Consider the following 23474-nt stretch of genomic DNA (forward strand, 5'->3'; position numbering starts at 1 on the left):
TGAGGCCGGGCAAGTACCGGCATGGGAGACTGGCTGGGAATCCCTGGTTCCGTTGACATTTTTGACAATTTCTTTTTTTGGAGAGAGGGGGGGGAGTTAGAGTGGCCCTACCCACAATAAAAAAAAGCAAAAAAAAACAAAAGCTTTTACTTCAGCCTTGCTCTCGAAAAGGCCAACAGGTGCAATAGCTACCCGTCAACGGCCACTCTAAACTGAATGTGCCTGCCCTCGTCAGATCGCAGCCGCTACGCAGTTTGAGGCCGGGCAAGTACCGGCATGGGAGACTGGCTGGGAATCCCTGGTTCCGTTGACATTTTTGACAATTTCTTTTTTTGGAGAGAGGGGGGGGGGTGTTAGAGTGGCCCTACCCACAATAAAAAAAAGCAAAAAAAAACAAAAAGCTTTTACTTCAGCCTTGCTCTCGAAAAGGCCAACAGGTGCAATAGCTACCCGTCAACGGCCACTCTAAACTGAATGTGCCTGCCCTCGTCAGATCGCAGGCGCTACGCAGTTTGAGGCCGGGCAAGTACCGGCATGGGAGACTGGCTGGGAATCCCTGGTTCCGTTGACATTTTGACAATTTCTTTTTTTGGAGAGAGGGGGGGGGAGTTAGAGTGGCCCTACCCACAATAAAAAAAAGCAAAAAAAACCAAAAAGCTTTTACTTCAGCCTTGCTCTCGAAAAGGCCAACAGGTGCAATAGCTACCCGTCAACGGCCACTCTAAACTGAATGTGCCTGCCCTCGTCAGATCGCAGCCACTACGCAGTTTGAGGCCGGGCAAGTACCGGCATGGGAGACTGGCTGGGAATCCCTGGTTCCGTTGACATTTTTGACAATTTCTTTTTTTGGAGAGAGGGGGGGGAGTTAGAGTGGCCCTACCCACAATAAAAAAAAGCAAAAAAAAACAAAAAGCTTTTACTTCAGCCTTGCTCTCGAAAAGGCCAACAGGTGCAATAGCTACCCGTCAACGGCCACTCTAAACTGAATGTGCCTGCCCTCGTCAGATCGCAGCCGCTACGCAGTTTGAGGGCCGGGCAAGTACCGGCATGGGAGACTGGCTGGGGAATCCCTGGTTCCGTTGACATTTTTGACAATTTCTTTTTTTGGAGAGAGGGGGGGGAGTTAGAGTGGCCCTACCCACAATAAAAAAAAGCAAAAAAAACCAAAAAGCTTTTACTTCAGCCTTGCTCTCGAAAAGGCCAACAGGTGCAATAGCTACCCGTCAACGGCCACTCTAAACTGAATGTGCCTGCCCTCGTCAGATCGCAGCCGCTACGCAGTTTGAGGCTGGGCAAGTACCGGCATGGGAGACTGGCTGGGAATCCCTGGTTCCGTTGACATTTTTGACAATTTCTTTTTTTGGAGAGAGGGGGGGGGGGAGTTAGAGTGGCCCTACCCACAATAAAAAAAAGCAAAAAAAACCAAAAAGCTTTTACTTCAGCCTTGCTCTCGAAAAGGCCAACAGGTGCAATAGCTACCCGTCAACGGCCACTCTAAACTGAATGTGCCTGCCCTCGTCAGATCGCAGCCGCTACGCAGTTTGAGGCCGGGCAAGTACCGGCATGGGAGACTGGCTGGGAATCCCTGGTTCCGTTGACATTTTGACAATTTCTTTTTTTGGAGAGAGGGGGGGGAGTTAGAGTGGCCCTACCCACAATAAAAAAAAGCAAAAAAAACCAAAAAGCTTTTACTTCAGCCTTGCTCTCGAAAAGGCCAACAGGTGCAATAGCTACCCGTCAACGGCCACTCTAAACTGAATGTGCCTGCCCTCGTCAGATCGCAGCCGCTACGCAGTTTGAGGCCGGGCAAGTACCGGCATGGGAGACTGGCTGGGAATCCCTGGTTCCGTTGACATTTTTGACAATTTCTTTTTTTGGAGAGAGGGGGGGGAGTTAGAGTGGCCCTACCCACAATAAAAAAAAGCAAAAAAAAACAAAAAGCTTTTACTTCAGCCTTGCTCTCGAAAAGGCCAACAGGTGCAATAGCTACCCGTCAACGGCCACTCTAAACTGAATGTGCCTGCCCTCGTCAGATCGCAGCCGCTACGCAGTTTGAGGCCGGGCAAGTACCGGCATGGGAGACTGGCTGGGAATCCCTGGTTCCGTTGACATTTTTGACAATTTCTTTTTTTGGAGAGAGGGGGGGGGAGTTAGAGTGGCCCTACCCACAATAAAAAAAAGCAAAAGAAAACAAAAAGCTTTTACTTCAGCCTTGCTCTCGAAAAGGCCAACAGGTGCAATAGCTACCCGTCAACGGCCACTCTAAACTGAATGTGCCTGCCCTCGTCAGATCGCAGCCGCTACGCAGTTTGAGGCCGGGCAAGTACCGGCATGGGAGACTGGCTGGGAATCTCTGGTTCCGTTGACATTTTTGACAATTTCTTTTTTTGGAGAGAGGGGGGGGAGTTAGAGTGGCCCTACCCACAATAAAAAAAAGCAAAAAAAAACAAAAAGCTTTTACTTCAGCCTTGCTCTCGAAAAGGCCAACAGGTGCAATAGCTACCCGTCAACGGCCACTCTAAACTGAATGTGCCTGCCCTCGTCAGATCGCAGCCGCTACGCAGTTTGAGGCCGGGCAAGTACCGGCATGGGAGACTGGCTGGGAATCCCTGGTTCCGTTGACATTTTTGACAATTTCTTTTTTTGGAGAGAGGGGGGGGGAGTTAGAGTGGCCCCTACCCACAATAAAAAAAAGCAAAAAAAAACAAAAAGCTTTTACTTCAGCCTTGCTCTCGAAAAGGCCAACAGGTGCAATAGCTACCCGTCAACGGCCACTCTAAACTGAATGTGCCTGCCCTCGTCAGATCGCAGCCGCTACGCAGTTTGAGGCCGGGCAAGTACCGGCATGGGAGACTGGCTGGGAATCCCTGGTTCCGTTGACATTTTTGACAATTTCTTTTTTTGGAGAGAGGGGGGGGAGTTAGAGTGGCCCTACCCACAATAAAAAAAAGCAAAAAAAACCAAAAAGCTTTTACTTCAGCCTTGCTCTCGAAAAGGCCAACAGGTGCAATAGCTACCCGTCAACGGCCACTCTAAACTGAATGTGCCTGCCCTCGTCAGATCGCAGCCGCTACGCAGTTTGAGGCCGGGCAAGTACCGGCATGGGAGACTGGCTGGGAATCCCTGGTTCCGTTGACATTTTTGACAATTTCTTTTTTTGGAGAGAGGGGGGGGAGTTAGAGTGGCCCTACCCACAATAAAAAAAAGCAAAAAAAAACAAAAAGCTTTTACTTCAGCCTTGCTCTCGAAAAGGCCAACAGGTGCAATAGCTACCCGTCAACGGCCACTCTAAACTGAATGTGCCTGCCCTCGTCAGATCGCAGCCGCTACGCAGTTTGAGGCGGGCAAGTACCGGCATGGGAGACTGGCTGGGAATCCCTGGTTCCGTTGACATTTTTGACAATTTCTTTTTTTGGAGAGAGGGGGGGGAGTTAGAGTGGCCCTACCCACAATAAAAAAAAGCAAAAAAAAACAAAAAGCTTTTACTTCAGCCTTGCTCTCGAAAAGGCCAACAGGTGCAATAGCTACCCGTCAACGGCCACTCTAAACTGAATGTGCCTGCCCTCGTCAGATCGCAGCCGCTACGCAGTTTGAAGCCGGGCAAGTACCGGCATGGGAGACTGGCTGGGAATCCCTGGTTCCGTTGACATTTTTGACAATTTCTTTTTTTGGAGAGAGGGGGGGGGAGTTAGAGTGGCCCTACCCACAATAAAAAAAAGCAAAAAAAACCAAAAAGCTTTTACTTCAGCTTGCTCTCGAAAAGGCCAACAGGTGCAATAGCTACCCGTCAACGGCCACTCTAAACTGAATGTGCCTGCCCTCGTCAGATCGCAGCCGCTACGCAGTTTGAAGCCGGGCAAGTACCGGCATGGGAGACTGGCTGGGAATCCCTGGTTCCGTTGACATTTTTGACAATTTCTTTTTTTGGAGAGAGGTGGGGGGAGTTAGAGTGGCCCTACCCACAATAAAAAAAAGCAAAAAAAAACAAAAAGCTTTTACTTCAGCCTTGCTCTCGAAAAGGCCAACAGGTGCAATAGCTACCCGTCAACGGCCACTCTAAACTGAATGTGCCTGCCCTCGTCAGATCGCAGCCGCTACGCAGTTTGAGGCCGGGCAAGTACCGGCATGGGAGACTGGCTGGGAATCCCTGGTTCCGTTGACATTTTTGACAATTTCTTTTTTTGGAGAGAGGGGGGGGAGTTAGAGTGGCCCTACCCACAATAAAAAAAAGCAAAAAAAAACAAAAAGCTTTTACTTCAGCCTTGCTCTCGAAAAGGCCAACAGGTGCAATAGCTACCCGTCAACGGCCACTCTAAACTGAATGTGCCTGCCCTCGTTAGATCGCAGCCGCTACGCAGTTTGAGGCCGGGCAAGTACCGGCATGGGAGACTGGCTGGGAATCCCTGGTTCCGTTGACATTTTTGACAATTTCTTTTTTTGGAGAGAGGGGGGGGGAGTTAGAGTGGCCCTACCCACAATAAAAAAAAGCAAAAAAAACCAAAAAGCTTTTACTTCAGCCTTGCTCTCGAAAAGGCCAACAGGTGCAATAGCTACCCGTCAACGGCCACTCTAAACTGAATGTGCCTGCCCTCGTCAGATCGCAGCCGCTACGCAGTTTGAGGCCGGGCAAGTACCGGCATGGGAGACTGGCTGGGAATCCCTGGTTCCGTTGACATTTTTGACAATTTCTTTTTTTGGAGAGAGGGGGGGGAGTTAGAGTGGCCCTACCCACAATAAAAAAAAGCAAAAAAAACAAAAAGCTTTTACTTCAGCCTTGCTCTCGAAAAGGCCAACAGGTGCAATAGCTACCCGTCAACGGCCACTCTAAACTGAATGTGCCTGCCCTCGTCAGATCGCAGCCGCTACGCAGTTTGAGGCCGGGCAAGTACCGGCATGGGAGACTGGCTGGGAATCCCTGGTTCCGTTGACATTTTTGACAATTTCTTTTTTTGGAGAGAGGGGGGGGAGTTAGAGTGGCCCTACCCACAATAAAAAAAAGCAAAAAAAAACAAAAAGCTTTTACTTCAGCCTTGCTCTCGAAAAGGCCAACAGGTGCAATGGCTACCCGTCAACAGCCACTCTAAACTGAATGTGCCTGCCCTCGTCAGATCGCAGCCGCTACGCAGTTTGAGGCCGGGCAAGTACCGGCATGGGAGACTGGCTGGGAATCCCTGGTTCCGTTGACATTTTTGACAATTTCTTTTTTTGGAGAGAGGGGGGGGAGTTAGAGTGGCCCTACCCACAATAAAAAAAAGCAAAAAAAAAACAAAAAGCTTTTACTTCAGCCTTGCTCTCGAAAAGGCCAACAGGTGCAATAGCTACCCGTCAACGGCCACTCTAAACTGAATGTGCCTGCCCTCGTCAGATCGCAGCCGCTACGCAGTTTGAGGACGGGCAAGTACCGGCATGGGAGACTGGCTGGGAATCCCTGGTTCCGTTGACATTTTTGACAATTTCTTTTTTTGGAGAGAGGGGGGGGGAGTTAGAGTTGCCCTACCCACAATAAAAAAAAGCAAAAAAAAACAAAAAGCTTTTACTTCAGCCTTGCTCTCGAAAAGGCCAACAGGTGCAATAGCTACCCGTCAACGGCCACTCTAAACTGAATGTGCCTGCCCTCGTCAGATCGCAGCCGCTACGCAGTTTGTGGCCGGGCAAGTACCGGCATGGGAGACTGGCTGGGAATCCCTGGTTCCGTTGACATTTTTGACAATTTCTTTTTTTGGAGAGAGGGGGGGAGTTAGAGTGGCCCTACCCACAATAAAAAAAAGCAAAAAAAACCAAAAAGCTTTTACTTCAGCCTTGCTCTCGAAAAGGCCAACAGGTGCAATAGCTACCCGTCAACAGCCACTCTAAACTGAATGTGCCTGCCCTCATCAGATCGCAGCCGCTACGCAGTTTGAGGCCGGGCAAGTACCGGCATGGGAGCCTGGCTGGGAATCCCTTGTTCCGTTGACATTTTTGACAATTTCTTTTTTTGGAGAGAGGGGGGGGAGTTAGAGTGGCCCTACCCACAATAAAAAAAAGCAAAAAAAAACAAAAAGCTTTTACTTCAGCCTTGCTCTCGAAAAGGCCAACAGGTGCAATAGCTACCCGTCAACGGCCACTCTAAACTGAATGTGCCTGCCCTCGTCAGATCTCAGCCGCTACGCAGTTTGAGGCCGGGCAAGTACCGGCATGGGAGACTGGCTGGGAATCCCTGGTTCCGTTGACATTTTTGACAATTTCTTTTTTTGGAGAGAGGGGGGGGAGTTAGAGTGGCCCTACCCACAATAAAAAAAAGCAAAAAAACCCAAAAAGCTTTTACTTCAGCCTTGCTCTCGAAAAGGCCAACAGGTGCAATAGCTACCCGTCAACGGCCACTCTAAACTGAATGTGCCTGCCCTCATCAGATCGCAGCCGCTACGCAGTTTGAGGCCGGGCAAGTACCGGCATGGGAGACTGGCTGGGAATCCCTGGTTCCGTTGACATTTTTGACAATTTCTTTTTTTGGAGAGAGGGGGGGGAGTTAGAGTGGCCCTACCCACAATAAAAAAAAAGCAAAAAAAAACAAAAAGCTTTTACTTCAGCCTTGCTCTCGAAAAGGCCAACAGGTGCAATAGCTACCCGTCAACGGCCACTCTAAACTGAATGTGCCTGCCCTCGTCAGATCGCAGCCGCTACGCAGTTTGAGGCCGGGCAAGTACCGGCATGGGAGACTGGCTGGGAATCCCTGGTTCCGTGGACATTTTTGACAATTTCTTTTTTTGGAGAGAGGGGGGGGGAGTTAGAGTGGCCCTACCCACAATAAAAACAAGCAAAAAAAAACAAAAAGCTTTTACTTCAGCCTTGCTCTCGAAAAGGCCAACAGGTGCAATAGCTACCCGTCAACGGCCACTCTAAACTGAATGTGCCTGCCCTCGTCAGATCGCAGCCGCTACGCAGTTTTGAGGCCGGGCAAGTACCGGCATGGGAGACTGGCTGGGAATCCCTGGTTCCGTTGACATTTTTGACAATTTCTTTTTTTGGAGAGAGGGGGGGGGAGTTAGAGTGGCCCTACCCACAATAAAAAAAAGCAAAAAAAAACAAAAAGCTTTTACTTCAGCCTTGCTCTCGAAAAGGCCAACAGGTGCAATAGCTACCCGTCAACGGCCACTCTAAACTGAATGTGCCTGCCCTCGTCAGATCGCAGCCGCTACGCAGTTTGAGGCCGGGCAAGTACCGGCATGGGGAGACTGGCTGGGAATCCCTGGTTCCGTTGACATTTTTGACAATTTCTTTTTTTGGAGAGAGGGGGGGGAGTTAGAGTGGCCCTACCCACAATAAAAAAAAGCAAAAAAAAACAAAAAGCTTTTACTTCAGCCTTGCTCTCGAAAAGGCCAACAGGTGAATAGCTACCCGTCAACGGCCACTCTAAACTGAATGTGCCTGCCCTCGTCAGATCGCAGCCGCTACGCAGTTTGAGGCCGGGCAAGTACCGGCATGGGAGACTGGCTGGGAATCCCTGGTTCCGTTGACATTTTTGACAATTTCTTTTTTTGGAGAGGGGGGGGAGTTAGAGTGGCCCTACCCACAATAAAAAAAGCAAAAAAAAACAAAAAGCTTTTACTTCAGCCTTGCTCTCGAAAAGGCCAACAGGTGCAATAGCTACCTGTCAACGGCCGCTCTAAACTGAATGTGCCTGCCCTCGTCAGATCGCAGCCGCTACGCAGTTTGAGGCCGGGCAAGTACCGGCATGGGAGACTGGCTGGGAATCCCTGGTTCCGTTGACATTTTTGACAATTTCTTTTTTTGGAGAGAGGGGGGGGAGTTAGAGTGGCCCTACCCACAATAAAAAAAAGCAAAAAAAAACAAAAAGCTTTTACTTCAGCCTTGCTCTCGAAAAGGCCAACAGGTGCAATGGCTACCCGTCAACGGCCACTCTAAACTGAATGTGCCTTTCCTCGTCAGATCGCAGCCGCTACGCAGTTTGAGGCCGGGCAAGTACCGGCATGGGAGACTGGCTGGGAATCCCTTGTTCCGTTGACATTTTTGACAATTTCTTTTTTTGGAGAGAGGGGGGGGAGTTAGAGTGGCCCTACCCACAATAAAAAAAAGCAAAAAAAAACAAAAAGCTTTTACTTCAGCCTTGCTCTCGAAAAGGCCAACAGGTGCAATAGCTACCCGTCAACGGCCACTCTAAACTGAATGTGCCTGCCCTCGTCAGATCGCAGCCGCTACGCAGTTTGAGGCCGGGCAAGTACCGGCATGGGAGACTGGCTGGGAATCCCTGGTTCCGTTGACATTTTTGACAATTTCTTTTTTTGGAGAGAGGGGGGGGAGTTAGAGTGGCCCTACCCACAATAAAAAAAGCAAAAAAAAACAAAAAGCTTTTACTTCAGCCTTGCTCTCGAAAAGGCCAACAGGTGCAATAGCTACCCGTCAACGGCCACTCTAAACTGAATGTGCCTGCCCTCGTCAGATCGCAGCCGCTACAGAGTTTGAGGGCCGGGCAAGGACCGGCATGGGAGACTGGCTGGGAATCCCTGGTTCCGTTGACATTTTTGACAATTTCTTTTTTTGGAGAGAGGGGGGGGAGTTAGAGTGGCCCTACCCACAATAAAAAAAAGCAAAAAAAAACAAAAAGCTTTTACTTCAGCCTTGCTCTCGAAAAGGCCAACAGGTGCAATAGCTACCCGTCAACGGCCACTCTAAACTGAATGTACCTGCCCTCGTCAGATCGCAGCCGCTACGCAGTTTGAGGCCGGGCAAGTACCGGCATGGGAGACTGGCTGGGAATCCCTGGTTCCGTTGACATTTTTGACAATTTCTTTTTTTGGAGAGAGGGGGGGGTGTTAGAGTGGCCCTACCCACAATAAAAAAAAGCAAAAAAAAACAAAAAGCTTTTACTTCAGCCTTGCTCTCGAAAAGGCCAACAGGTGCAATAGCTACCCGTCAACGGCCACTCTAAACTGAATGTGCCTGCCCTCGTCAGATCGCTGCCGCTACGCAGTTTGAGGCCGGGCAAGTACCGGCATGGGAGACTGGCTGGGAATCCCTGGTTCCGTTGACATTTTTGACAATTTTTTTTTGGAGAGAGGGGGGGGGGAGTTAGAGTGGCCCTACCCACAATAAAAAAAAGCAAAAAAAAACAAAAAGCTTTTACTTCAGCCTTGCTCTCGAAAAGGCCAACAGGTGCAATAGCTACCCGTCAACGGCCACTCTAAACTGAATGTGCCTGCCCTCGTCAGATCGCAGCCGCTACGCAGTTTGAGGCCGGGCAAGTACCGGCATGGGAGACTGGCTGGGAATCCCTGGTTCCGTTGACATTTTTGACAATTTCTTTTTTTGGAGAGAGGGGGGGGGAGTTAGAGTGGCCCTACCCACAATAAAAAAAGCAAAAAAAAACAAAAAGCTTTTACTTCAGCCTTGCTCTCGAAAAGGCCAACAGGTGCAATAGCTACCCGTCAACGGCCACTCTAAACTGAATGTGCCTGCCCTCGTCAGATCGCAGCCGCTACGCAGTTTGAGGCCGGGCAAGTACCGGCATGGGAGACTGGCTGGGAATCCCTGGTTCCGTTGACATTTTTGACAATTTCTTTTTTTGGAGAGAGGGGGGGGGAGTTAGAGTGGCCCTACCCACAATAAAAAAAGCAAAAAAAAACAAAAAGCTTTTACTTCAGCCTTGCTCTCGAAAAGGCCAACAGGTGCAATAGCTACCCGTCAACGGCCACTCTAAACTGAATGTGCCTGCCCTCGTCAGATCGCAGCCGCTACGCAGTTTGAGGCCGGGCAAGTACCGGCATGGGAGACTGGCTGGGAATCCCTGGTTCCGTTGACATTTTTGACAATTTCTTTTTTTGGAGAGAGGGGGGGGGGAGTTAGAGTGGCCCTACCCACAATAAAAAAAGCAAAAAAACCAAAAAGCTTTTACTTCAGCCTTGCTCTCGAAAAGGCCAACAGGTGCAATAGCTACCCGTCAACGGCCACTCTAAACTGAATGTGCCTGCCCTCGTCAGATCGCAGCCGCTACGCAGTTTGAGGCCGGGCAAGTACCGGCATGGGAGACTGGCTGGGAATCCCTGGTTCCGTTGACATTTTTGACAATTTCTTTTTTTGGAGAGAGGGGGGGGGAGTTAGAGTGGGCCCTACCCACAATAAAAAAAAGAAAAAAAAACAAAAAGCTTTTACTTCAGCCTTGCTCTCGAAAAGGCCAACAGGTGCAATAGCTACCCGTCAACGGCCACTCTAAACTGAATGTGCCTGCCCTCGTCAGATCGCAGCCGCTACGCAGTTTGAGGCCGGGCAAGTACCGGCATGGGAGACTGGCTGGGAATCCCTGGTTCCGTTGACATTTTTGACAATTTCTTTTTTTGGAGAGAGGGGGGGGGAGTTAGAGTGGCCCTAACCACAATAAAAAAAAGCAAAAAAAAACAAAAAGCTTTTACTTCAGCCTTGCTCTCGAAAAGGCCAACAGGTGCAATAGCTACCCGTCAACGGCCACTCTAAACTGAATGTGCCTGCCCTCGTCAGATCGCAGCCGCTACGCAGTTTGAGGCCGGGCAAGTACCGGCATGGGAGACTGGCTGGGAATCCCTGGTTCCGTTGACATTTTTGACAATTTCTTTTTTTGGAGAGAGGGGGGGGAGTTAGAGTGGCCCTACCCACAATAAAAAAAAGCAAAAAAAAACAAAAAGCTTTTACTTCAGCCTTGCTCTCGAAAAGGCCAACAGGTGCAATAGCTACCCGTCAATGGCCACTCTAAACTGAATGTGCCTGCCCTCGTCAGATCGCAGCCGCTACGCAGTTTTAGGCCGGGCAAGTACCGGCATGGGAGACTGGCTGGGAATCCCTGGTTCCGTTGACATTTTTGACAATTTCTTTTTTTGGAGAGAGGGGGGGGGAGTTAGAGTGGCCCTACCCACAATAAAAAAAAGCAAAAAAAAACAAAAAGCTTTTACTTCAGCCTTGCTCTCGAAAAGGCCAACAGGTGCAATAGCTACCCGTCAACGGCCACTCTAAACTGAATGTGCCTGCCCTCGTCAGATCGCAGCCGCTACGCAGTTTGAGGCCCGGGCAAGTACCGGCATGGGAGACTGGCTGGGAATCCCTGGTTCCGTTGACATTTTTGACAATTTCTTTTTTTGGAGAGAGGGGGTGGGGAGTTAGAGTGGCCCTACCCACAATAAAAAAAAGCAAAAAAAACCAAAAAGCTTTTACTTCAGCCTTGCTCTCGAAAAGGCCAACAGGTGCAATAGCTACCCGTCAACGGCCACTCTAAACTGAATGTGCCTGCCCTCGTCAGATCGCAGCCGCTACCTCGTCAGATCGCAGCCGCTACGCAGTTTGAGGCCGGGCAAGTACCGGCATGGGAGACTGGTTGGGAATCCCTGGTTCCGTTGACATTTTTGACAATTTCTTTTTTTGGAGAGAGGGGTGGGGAGTTAGAGTGGCCCTACCCACAATAAAAAAAGCAAAAAAAAACAAAAAGCTTTTACTTCAGCCTTGCTCTCGAAAAGGCCAACAGGTGCAATAGCTACCCGTCAACGGCCACTCTAAACTGAATGTGCCTGCCCTCGTCAGATCGCAGCCGCTACGCAGTTTGAGGCCGGGCAAGTACCGGCATGGGAGACTGGCTGGGAATCCCTGGTTCCGTTGACATTTTTGACAATTTCTTTTTTTGGAGAGAGGGGGGAAAGTTAGAGTGGCCCTACCCACAATAAAAAAAAGCAAAAAAAAAACAAAAAGCTTTTACTTCAGCCTTGCTCTCGAAAAGGCCAACAGGTGCAATAGCTACCCGTCAACGGCCACTCTAAACTGAATGTGCCTGCCCTCGTCAGATCGCAGCCGCTACGTAGTTTGAGGCCGGGCAAGTACCGGCATGGGAGACTGGCTGGGAATCCCTGGTTCCGTTGACATTTTTGACAATTTCTTTTTTTGGAGAGAGGGGGGGAAGTTAGAGTGGCCCTACCCACAATAAAAAAAAGCAAAAAAAAACAAAAAGCTTTTACTTCAGCCTTGCTCTCGAAAAGGCCAACAGGTGCAATGGCTACCCGTCAACGGCCACTCTAAACTGAATGTGCCTGCCCTCGTCAGATCGCAGCCGCTACGCAGTTTGAGGCCGGGCAAGTACCGGCATGGGAGACTGGCTGGGAATCCCTGGTTCCGTTGACATTTTTGACAATTTCTTTTTTTGGAGAGAGGGGGGGGAGTTAGAGTGGCCCTACCCACAATAAAAAAAAGCAAAAAAAAAACAAAAAGCTTTTACTTCAGCCTTGCTCTCGAAAAGGCCAACAGGTGCAATAGCTACCCGTCAACGGCCACTCTAAACTGAATGTACCTGCCCTCGTCAGATCGCAGCCGCTACGCAGTTTGAGGCCGGGCAAGTACCGGCATGGGAGACTGGCTGGGAATTCCTGGTTCCGTTGACATTTTTGACAATTTCTTTTTTTGGAGAGAGGGGGGGGAGTTAGAGTGGCCCTACCCACAATAAAAAAAAGCAAAAAAAAACAAAAAGCTTTTACTTCAGCCTTGCTCTCGAAAAGGCCAACAGGTGCAATAGCTACCCGTCAACGGCCACTCTAAACTGAATGTGCCTGCCCTCGTCAGATTGCAGCCGCTACGCAGTTTGAGGCCGGGCAAGTACCGGCATGGGAGACTGGCTGGGAATCCCTGGTTCCGTTGACATTTTTGACAATTTCTTTTTTTGGAGAGAGGGGGGGAGTTAGAGTGGCCCTACCCACAATAAAAAAAGCAAAAAAAAACAAAAAGCTTTTACTTCAGCCTTGCTCTCGAAAAGGCCAACAGGTGCAATAGCTACCCGTCAACGGCCACTCTAAACAGAATGTGCCTGCCCTCGTCAGATCGCTGCCGCTACGCAGTTTGAGGCCGGGCAAGTACCGGCATGGGAGACTGGCTGGGAATCCCTTGTTCCGTTGACATTTTTGACAATTTCTTTTTTTGGAGAGAGGGGGGGGAGTTAGAGTGGCCCTACCCACAATAAAAAAAAGCAAAAAAAAACAAAAAGCTTTTACTTCAGCCTTGCTCTCGAAAAGGCCAACAGGTGCAATAGCTACCCGTCAACGGCCACTCTAAACTGAATGTGCCTGCCCTCGTCAGATCGCAGCCGCTACGCAGTTTGAGGCCGGGCAAGTACCGGCATGGGAGACTGGCTGGGAATCCCTGGTTCCGTTGACATTTTTGACAATTTCTTTTTTTGGAGAGAGGGGGGGGAGTTAGAGTGGCCCTACCCACAATAAAAAAAAGCAAAAAAAAACAAAAAGCTTTTACTTCAGCCTTGCTCTCGAAAAGGCCAACAGGTGCAATAGCTACCCGTCAACGGCCACTCTAAACTGAATGTGCCTGCCCTCGTCAGATCGCAGCCGCTACGCAGTTTGAGGCCGGGCAAGTACCGGCATGGGAGACTGGCTGGGAATCCCTGGTTCCGTTGACATTTTTGACAATTTCTTTTTTTGGAGAGAGGGGGGGGGAGTTAGAGTGGCCCTACCCACAATAAAAAAAAGCAAAAAAAAACAAAAAGCTTTTACTTCAGCCTTGCTCTCGAAAAGGCCAACAGGTGCAATAGATACCCGTCAACGGCCACTCTAAACTGAATGTGCCTGCCCTCGTCAGATCGCAGCCGCTACGCAGTTTGAGGCCGGGCAAGTACCGGCATGGGAGACTGGCTGGGAATCCCTGGTTCCGTTGACATTTTTGACAATTTCTTTTTTTGGAGAGAGGGGGGGGGAGTTAGAGTGGCCCTACCCACAATAAAAAAAAGCAAAAAAAAACAAAAAGCTTTTACTTCAGCCTTGCTCTCGAAAAGGCCAACAGGTGCAATAGCTACCCGTCAACGGCCACTCTAAACTGAATGTGCCTGCCCTCGTCAGATCGCAGCCGCTACGCAGTTTGAGGCCGGGCAAGTACCGGCATGGGAGACTGGCTGGGAATCCCTGGTTCCGTTGACATTTTTGACAATTTCTTTTTTTGGAGAGAGGGGGGGGACTTAGAGTGGCCCTACCCACAATAAAAAAAGCAAAAAAAAACAAAAAGCTTTTACTTCAGCCTTGCTTTCGAAAAGGCCAACAGGTGCAATAGCTACCCGTCAACGGCCACTCTAAACTGAATGTGCCTGCCCTCGTCAGATCGCAGCCGCTACGCAGTTTGAGGCCGGGCAAGTACCGGCATGGGAGACTGGCTGGGAATCCCTGGTTCCGTTGACATTTTTGACAATTTCTTTTTTTGGAGAGAGGGGGGGGAGTTAGAGTGGCCCTACCCACAATAAAAAAAAGCAAAAAAAACCAAAAAGCTTTTACTTCAGCCTTGCTCTTGAAAAGGCCAACAGGTGCAATAGCTACCCGTCAACGGCCACTCTAAACTGAATGTGCCTGCCCTCGTCAGATCGCAGCCGCTACGCAGTTTGAGGCCGGGCAAGTACCGGCATGGGAGACTGGCTGGGAATCCCTGGTTCTGTTGACATTTTTGACAATTTCTTTTTTTGGAGAGAGGGGGGGGAGTTAGAGTGGCCCTACCCACAATAAAAAAAAGCAAAAAAAACCAAAAAGCTTTTACTTCAGCCTTGCTCTCGAAAAGGCCAACAGGTGCAATAGCTACGCGTCAACGGCCACTCTAAACTGAATGTGCCTGCCCTCATCAGATCGCAGCCGCTACGCAGTTTGAGGCCGGGCAAGTACCGGCATGGGAGACTGGCTGGGAATCCCTGGTTCCGTTGACATTTTTGACAATTTCTTTTTTTGGAGAGAGGGGGGGGAGTTAGAGTGGCCCTACCCACAATAAAAAAAAGCAAAAAAAACCAAAAAGCTTTTACTTCAGCCTTGCTCTCGAAAAGGCCAACAGGTGCAATAGCTACCCGTCAACGGCCACTCTAAACTGAATGTGCCTGCCCTCGTCAGATCGCAGCCGCTACGCAGTTTGAGGCCGGGCAAGTACCGGCATGGGAGACTGGCTGGGAATCCCTGGTTCCGTTGACATTTTTGACAATTTCTTTTTTTGGAGAGAGGGAGGGGAGTTAGAGTGGCCCTACCCACAATAAAAAAAAGCAAAAAAAAACAAAAAGCTTTTACTTCAGCCTTGCTCTCGAAAAGGCCAACAGGTGCAATAGCTACCCGTCAACGGCCACTCTAAACTGAATGTGCCTGCCCTCGTCAGATCGCAGCCGCTACGCAGTTTGAGGCCGGGCAAGTACCGGCATGGGAGACTGGCTGGGAATCCCTGGTTCCGTTGACATTTTTGACAATTTCTTTTTTTGGAGAGAGGGGGGGGGAGTTAGAGTGGCCCTACCCACAATAAAAAAAAGCAAAAAAAAACAAAAAGCTTTTACTTCAGCCTTGCTCTCGAAAAGGCCAACAGGTGCAATAGATACCCGTCAACGGCCACTCTAGACTGAATGTGCCTGCCCTCGTCAGATCGCAGCCGCTACGCAGTTTGAGGCCGGGCAAGTACCGGCATGGGAGACTGGCTGGGAATCCCTGGTTCCGTTGACATTTTTGACAATTTCTTTTTTTGGAGAGAGGGGGGCGAGTTAGAGTGGCCCTACCCACAATAAAAAAAAGCAAAAAAAAAAAAAAGCTTTTACTTCAGCCTTGCTCTCGAAAAGGCCAACAGGTGCAATAGCTACCCGTCAACGGCCACTCTAAATTGAATGTGCCTGCCCTCGTCAGATCGCAGCCGCTACGCAGTTTGAGGCCGGGCAAGTACCGGCATGGGAGACTGGCTGGGAATCCCTGGTTCCGTTGACATTTTTGACAATTTCTTTTTTTGGAGAGAGGGGGGGAGTTAGAGTGGCCCTACCCACAATAAAAAAAAGCAAAAAAAACAAAAAGCTTTTACTTCAGCCTTGCTCTCGAAAAGGCCAACAGGTGCAATAGCTACCCGTCAACGGCCACTCTAAACTGAATGTGCCTGCCCTCGTCAGGTCGCAGCCGCTACGCAGTTTGAGGCCGGGCAAGTACCGGCATGGGAGACTGGCTGGGAATCCCTGGTTCCGTTGACATTTTTGACAATTTCTTTTTTTGGAGAGAGGGGGGGGAGTTAGAGTGGCCCTACCCACAATAAAAAAAAGCAAAAAAAAACAAAAAGCTTTTACTTCAGCCTTGCTCTCGAAAAGGCCAACAGGTGCAATTGCTACCCGTCAACGGCCACTCTAAACTGAATGTGCCTGCCCTCGTCAGATCGCAGCCGCTACGCAGTTTGAGGCCGGGCAAGTACCGGCATGGGAGACTGGCTGGCAATCCCTGGTTCCATTGACATTTTTGACAATTTCTTTTTTTGGAGAGAGGGGGGGGAGTTAGAGTGGCCCTACCCACAATAAAAAAAAGCAAAAAAAAACAAAAAGCTTTTACTTCAGCCTTGCTCTCGAAAAGGCCAACAGGTGCAATAGCTACCCGTCAACGGCCACTCTAAACTGAATGTGCCTGCCCTCGTCAGATCGCAGCCGCTACACAGTTTGAGGCCGGGCAAGTACCGGCATGGGAGACTGGCTGGGAATCCCTGGTTCCGTTGACATTTTTGACAATTTCTTTTTTTGGAGAGAGGGGGGGGGAGTTAGAGTGGCCCTACCCACAATAAAAAAAAGCAAAAAAAAACAAAAAGCTTTTACTTCAGCCTTGCTCTCGAAAAGGCCAACAGGTGCAATAGCTACCCGTCAACGGCCACTCTAAACTGAATGTGCCTGCCCTCGTCAGATCGCAGCCGCTACGCAGTTTGAGGCCGGGCAAGTACCGGCATGGGAGACTGGCTGGGAATCCCTGGTTCCGTTGACATTTTTGACAATTTCTTTTTTTGGAGAGAGGGGGGGGAGTTAGAGTGGCCCTACCCACAATAAAAAAAAGCAAAAAAAAACAAAAAGCTTTTACTTCAGCCTTGCTCTCGAAAAGGCCAACAGGTGCAATAGCTACCCGTCAACGGCCACTCTAAACTGAATGTGCCTGCCCTCGTCAGATCGCAGCCGCTACGCAGTTTGAGGCCGGGCAAGTACCGGCATGGGAGACTGGCTGGGAATCCCTGGTTCCGTTGAAATTTTTGACAATTTCTTTTTTTGGAGAGAGGGGGGGGAGTTAGAGTGGCCCTACCCACAATAAAAAAAAGCAAAAAAAAACAAAAAGCTTTTACTTCAGCCTTGCTCTCGAAAAGGCCAACAGGTGCAATAGCTACCCGTCAACGGCCACTCTAAACTGAATGTGCCTTCCCTCGTCAGATCGCAGCCGCTACGCAGTTTGAGGCCGGGCAAGTACCGGCATGGGAGACTGGCTGGGAATCCCTGGTTCCATTGACATTTTTGACAATTTCTTTTTTTGGAGAGAGGGGGGGGAGTTAGAGTGGCCCTACCCACAATAAAAAAAAGCAAAAAAAAACAAAAAGCTTTTACTTCAGCCTTGCTCTCGAAAAGGCCAACAGGTGCAATAGCTACCCGTCAACGGCCACTCTAAACTGAATGTGCCTGCCCTCGTCAGATCGCAGCCGCTACGCAGTTTGAGGCCGGGCAAGTACCGGCATGGGAGACTGGCTGGGAATCCCTGGTTCCGTTGACATTTTTGACAATTTCTTTTTTTGGAGAGAGGGGGTGAAGTTAGAGTGGCCCTACCCACAATAAAAAAAAGCAAAAAAACCCAAAAAGCTTTTACTTCAGCCTTGCTCTCGAAAAGGCCAACAGGTGCAATAGCTACCCGTCAACGGCAACTCTAAACTGAATGTGCCTGTCCTCGTCAGATCGCAGCCGCTACGCAGTTTGAGGCCGGGCAAGTACCGGCATGGGAGACTGGCTGGGAATCCCTGGTTCCGTTGAAATTTTTGACAATTTCTTTTTTTGGAGAGAGGGGGGGGAGTTAGAGTGGCCCTACCCACAATAAAAAAAAGCAAATAAAAACAAAAAGCTTTTACTTCAGCCTTGCTCTCGAAAAGGCCAACAGGTGCAATAGCTACCCGTCAACGGCCACTCTAAACTGAATGTGCCTGCCCTCGTCAGATCGCAGCCGCTACGCAGTTTGAGGCCGGGCAAGTACCGGCATGGGAGACTGGCTGGGAATCCCTGGTTCCGTTGACATTTTTGACAATTTATTTTTTTGGAGAGAGGGGGGGGAGTTAGAGTGGCCCTACCCACAATAAAAAAAAGCAAAAAAAACCAAAAAGCTTTTACTTCAGCCTTGCTCTCGAAAAGGCCAACAGGTGCAATAGCTACCCGTCAACGGCCACTCTAAACTGAATGTGCCTGCCCTCGTCAGATCGCAGCCGCTACGCAGTTTGAGGCCGGGCAAGTACCGGCATGAGAGACTGGCTGGGAATCCCTGGTTCCGTTGACATTTTTGACAATTTCTTTTTTTGGAGAGAGGGGGGGGAGTTAGAGTGGCCCTACCCACAATAAAAAAAAGCAAAAAAAAACAAAAAGCTTTTACTTCAGCCTTGCTCTCGAAAAGGCCAACAGGTGCAATAGCTACCCGTCAACGGCCACTCTAAACTGAATGTGCCTGCCCTCGTCAGATCGCAGCCGCTACGCAGTTTGAGGCCGGGCAAGTACTGGCATGGGAGACTGGCTGGGAATCCCTGGTTCCGTTGACATTTTTGACAATTTCTTTTTTTGGAGAGAGGGGGGGGAGTTAGAGTGGCCCTACCCACAATAAAAAAAGCAAAAAAAAACAAAAAGCTTTTACTTCAGCCTTGCTCTCGAAAAGGCCAACAGGTGCAATAGCTACCCGTCAACGGCCACTCTAAACTGAATGTGCCTGCCCTCGTCAGATCGCAGCCGCTACGCAGTTTGAGGCCGGGCAAGTACCGGCATGGGAGACTGGCTGGGAATCCCTGGTTCCGTTGACATTTTTGACAATTTCTTTTTTTGGAGAGAGGGGGGGGAGTTAGAGTGGCCCTACCCACAATAAAAAAAAGCAAAAAAAACCAAAAAGCTTTTACTTCAGCCTTGCTCTCGAAAAGGCCAACAGGTGCAATAGCTACCCGTCAACGGCCACTCTAAACTGAATGTTCCTGCCCTCGTCAGATCGCAGCCGCTACGCAGTTTGAGGCCGGGCAAGTACCGGCATGGGAGACTGGCTGGGAATCCCTGGTTCCGTTGACATTTTTGACAATTTCTTTTTTTGGAGAGAGGGGGGGGAGTTAGAGTGGCCCTACCCACAATAAAAAAAAGCAAAAAAAACCGAAAAGCTTTTACTTCAGCCTTGCTCTCGAAAAGGCCAACAGGTGCAATAGCTACCCGTCAGCGGCCACTCTAAACTGAATGTGCCTGCCCTCGTCAGATCGCAGCCGCTACGCAGTTTGAGGCCGGGCAAGTACCGGCATGGGAGACTGGCTGGGAATCCCTGGTTCCGTTGACATTTTTGACAATTTCTTTTTTTGGAGAGAGGGGGGGGAGTTAGAGTGGCCCTACCCACAATAAAAAAAAGCAAAAAAAACCAAAAAGCTTTTACTTCAGCCTTGCTCTCGAAAAGGCCAACAGGTGCAATAGCTACCCGTCAACGGCCACTCTAAACTGAATGTGCCTGCCCTCGTCAGATCGCAGCCGCTACGCAGTTTGAGGCCGGGCAAGTACCGGCATGGGAGACTGGCTGGGAATCCCTGGTTCCGTTGACGTTTTTGACAATTTCTTTTTTTGGAGAGAGGGGGGGGAGTTAGAGTGGCCCTACCCACAATAAAAAAAAGCAAAAAAAAACAAAAAGCTTTTACTTCAGCCTTGCTCTCGAAAAGGCCAACAGGTGCAATAGCTACCCGTCAACGGCCACTCTAAACTGAATGTGCCTGCCCTCGTCAGATCGCAGCCGCTACGCAGTTTGAGGCCGGGCAAGTACCGGCATGGGAGACTGGCTGGGAATCCCTGGTTCCGTTGACATTTTTGACAATTTCTTTTTTTGGAGAGAGGGGGGGGAGTTAGAGTGGCCCTACCCACAATAAAAAAAAGCAAAAAAAAGCAAAAAAAAACAAAAAGCTTTTACTTCAGCCTTGCTCTCGAAAAGGCCAACAGGTGCAATAGCTACCCGTCAACGGCCACTCTAAACTGAATGTGCCTGCCCTCGTCAGATCGCAGCCGCTACGCAGTTTGAGGCCGGGCAAGTACCGGCATGGGAGACTGGCTGGGAATCCCTGGTTCCGTTGACATTTTTGACAATTTCTTTTTTTGGAGAGAGGGGGGGGAGTTAGAGTGGCCCTACCCACAATAAAAAAAAGCAAAAAAAAACAAAAAGCTTTTACTTCAGCCTTGCTCTCGAAAAGGCCAACAGGTGCAATAGCTACCCGTCAACGGCCACTCTAAACTGAATGTGCCTGCCCTCGTCAGATCGCAGCCGCTACGCAGTTTGAGGCCGGGCAAGTATCGGCATGGGAGACTGGCTGGGAATCCCTGGTTCCGTTGACATTTTTGACAATTTTTTTTTTGGAGAGAGGGGGGGGAGTTAGAGTGGCCCTACCCACAATAAAAAAAAGCAAAAAAAAACAAAAAGCTTTTACTTCAGCCTTGCTCTCGAAAAGGCCAACAGGTGCAATAGCTACCCGTCAACGGCCACTCTAAACTGAATGTGCCTCCCCTCGTCAGATCGCAGCCGCTACGCAGTTTGAGGCCGGGCAAGTACCGGCATGGGAGACTGGCTGGGAATCCCTGGTTCCGTTGACATTTTTGACAATTTCTTTTTTTGGAGAGAGGGGGGGGAGTTAGAGTGGCCCTACCCACAATAAAAAAAGCAAAAAAAAAACAAAAAGCTTTTACTTCAGCCTTGCTCTCGAAAAGGCCAACAGGTGCAATAGCTACCCATCAACGGCCACTCTAAACTGAATGTGCCTGCCCTCGTCAGGTCGCAGCCGCTACGCAGTTTGAGGCCGGGCAAGTACCGGCATGGGAGACTGGCTGGGAATCCCTGGTTCCGTTGACATTTTTGACAATTTCTTTTTTTGGAGAGAGGGGGGGGAGTTAGAGTGGCCCTACCCACAATAAAAAAAAGCAAAAGAAACAAAAAGCTTTTACTTCAGCCTTGCTCTCGAAAAGGCCAACAGGTGCAATAGCTACCCGTCAACGGCCACTCTAAACTGAATGTGCCTGCCCTCGTCAGATCGCAGCCGCTACGCAGTTTGAGGCCGGGCAAGTACCGGCATGGGAGACTGGCTGGGAATCCCTGGTTCCGTTGACATTTTTGACAATTTCTTTTTTTGGAGAGAGGGGGGGGGAGTTAGAGTGGCCCTACCCACAATAAAAAAAAGCAAAAAGAAACAAAAAGCTTTTACTTCAGCCTTGCTCTCGAAAAGGCCAACAGGTGCAATAGCTACCCGTCAACGGCCACTCTAAACTGAATGTGCCTGCCCTCGTCAGATCGCAGCCGCTACGCAGTTTGAGGCCGGGCAAGTACCGGCATGGGAGACTGGCTGGGAATCCCTGGTTCCGTTGACATTTTTGACAATTTCTTTTTTTGGAGAGAGGGGGGGGAGTTAGAGTGGCCCTACCCACAATAAAAAAAAGCAAAAAAAAACAAAAAGCTTTTACTTCAGCCTTGCTCTCGAAAAGGCCAACAGGTGCAATAGCTACCAGTCAACGGCCACTCTAAACTGAATGTGCCTGCCCTCGTCAGATCGCAGCTGCTACGCAGTTTGAGGCCGGGCAAGTACCGGCATGGGAGACTGGCTGGGAATCCCTGGTTCCGTTGACATTTTTGACAATTTCTTTTTTTGGAGAGAGGGGGGGGAGTTAGAGTGGCCCTACCCACAATAAAAAAAGCAAAAAAAAACAAAAAGCTTTTACTTCAGCCTTGCTCTCGAAAAGGCCAACAGGTGCAATAGCTACCCGTCAACGGCCACTCTAAACTGAATGTGCCTGCCCTCGTCAGATCGCAGCCGCTACGCAGTTTGAGGCCGGGCAAGTACCGGCATGGGAGACTGGCTGGGAATCCCTGGTTCCGTTGACATTTTTGACAATTTCTTTTTTTGGAGAGAGGGGGGGGAGTTAGAGTGGCCCTACCCACAATAAAAAAAAGCAAAAAAAACCAAAAAGCTTTTACTTCAGCCTTGCTCTCGAAAAGGCCAACAGGTGCAATAGCTACCAGTCAACGGCCACTCTAAACTGAATGTGCCTGCCCTCGTCAGATCGCAGCCGCTACGCAGTTTGAGGCCGGGCAAGTACCGGCATGGGAGACTGGCTGGGAATCCCTGGTTCCGTTGACATTTTTGACAATTTCTTTTTTTGGAGAGAGGGGGGGGAGTTAGAGTGGCCCTACCCACAATAAAAAAAGCAAAAAAAAACAAAAAGCTTTTACTTCAGCCTTGCTCTTGAAAAGGCCAACAGGTGCAATAGCTACCCGTCAACGGCCACTCTAAACTGAATGTGCCTGCCCTCGTCAGATCGCAGCCGCTACGCAGTTTGAGGCCGGGCAAGTACCGGCATGGGAGACTGGCTGGGAATCCCTGGTTCCGTTGACATTTTTGACAATTTCTTTTTTTGGAGAGAGGGGGGGGGAGTTAGAGTGGCCCTACCCACAATAAAAAAAAGCAAAAAAAAACAAAAAGCTTTTACTTCAGCCTTGCTCTCGAAAAGGCCAACAGGTGCAATAGCTACCCGTCAACGGCCACTCTAAACTGAATGTGCCTGCCCTCGTCAGATCGCAGCCGCTACGCAGTTTGAGGCCGGGCAAGTACCGGCATGGGAGACTGGCTGGGAATCCCTGGTTCCGTTGACATTTTTGACAATTTCTTTTTTTGGAGAGAGGGGGGGGAGTTAGAGTGGCCCTACCCACAATAAAAAAAAGCAAAAAAAAACAAAAAGCTTTTACTTCAGCCTTGCTCTCGAAAAGGCCAACAGGTGCAATAGCTACCCGTCAACGGCCACTCTAAACTGAATGTGCCTGCCCTCGTCAGATCGCAGCCGCTACGCAGTTTGAGGCCGGGCAAGTACCGGCATGGGAGACTGGCTGGGAATCCCTGGTTCCGTTGACATTTTTGACAATTTCTTTTTTTGGAGAGAGGGGGGGGAGTTAGAGTGGCCCTACCCACAATAAAAAAAAGCAAAAAAAACCAAAAAGCTTTTACTTCAGCCTTGCTCTCGAAAAGGCCAACAGGTGCAATAGCTACCCGTCAACGGCCACTCTAAACTGAATGTGCCTGCCCTCGTCAGATCGCAGCCGCTACGCAGTTTGAGGCCGGGCAAGTACCGGCATGGGAGACTGGCTGGGAATCCCTGGTTCCGTTGACATTTTTGACAATTTCTTTTTTTGGAGAGAGGGGGGGGAGTTAGAGTGGCCCTACCCACAATAAAAAAAAGCAAAAAAAACCAAAAAGCTTTTACTTCAGCCTTGCTCTCGAAAAGGCCAACAGGTGCAATAGCTACCCGTCAACGGCCACTCTAAACTGAATGTGCCTGCCCTCGTCAGATCGCAGCCGCTACGCAGTTTGAGGCCGGGCAAGTACCGGCATGGGAGACTGGCTGGGAATCCCTGGTTCCGTTGACATTTTTGACAATTTCTTTTTTTGGAGAGAGGGGGGGGAGTTAGAGTGGCCCTACCCACAATAAAAAAAAGCAAAAA

At 49.6% G+C, this 23474-nt stretch overlaps 8 pseudogenes; all 8 read left to right on the forward strand.

The window, feature by feature from the left end:
• The first annotated feature begins 708 nt into the window (after positions 1–708).
• Positions 709–827, forward strand: LOC142258215 (5S ribosomal RNA; annotated as a pseudogene).
• A 5521-nt stretch (positions 828–6348) lies between these two features.
• Positions 6349–6467, forward strand: LOC142258180 (5S ribosomal RNA; annotated as a pseudogene).
• A 2186-nt stretch (positions 6468–8653) lies between these two features.
• On the forward strand, positions 8654–8772 carry LOC142258167 (5S ribosomal RNA; annotated as a pseudogene).
• Positions 8773–10703: 1931 nt separating this feature from the next.
• On the forward strand, positions 10704–10822 carry LOC142258229 (5S ribosomal RNA; annotated as a pseudogene).
• A 1445-nt stretch (positions 10823–12267) lies between these two features.
• LOC142258325 (5S ribosomal RNA) lies at positions 12268–12386 on the forward strand (annotated as a pseudogene).
• A 2184-nt stretch (positions 12387–14570) lies between these two features.
• On the forward strand, positions 14571–14689 carry LOC142258184 (5S ribosomal RNA; annotated as a pseudogene).
• Positions 14690–15848: 1159 nt separating this feature from the next.
• On the forward strand, positions 15849–15967 carry LOC142258250 (5S ribosomal RNA; annotated as a pseudogene).
• A 2442-nt stretch (positions 15968–18409) lies between these two features.
• Positions 18410–18528, forward strand: LOC142258204 (5S ribosomal RNA; annotated as a pseudogene).
• The last annotated feature ends 4946 nt before the right edge of the window (positions 18529–23474 follow it).

The sequence above is a fragment of the Anomaloglossus baeobatrachus genome, chromosome 1 (assembly GCF_048569485.1).
Source record: "Anomaloglossus baeobatrachus isolate aAnoBae1 chromosome 1, aAnoBae1.hap1, whole genome shotgun sequence".
Lineage (NCBI taxonomy): Eukaryota > Metazoa > Chordata > Amphibia > Anura > Aromobatidae > Anomaloglossus > Anomaloglossus baeobatrachus.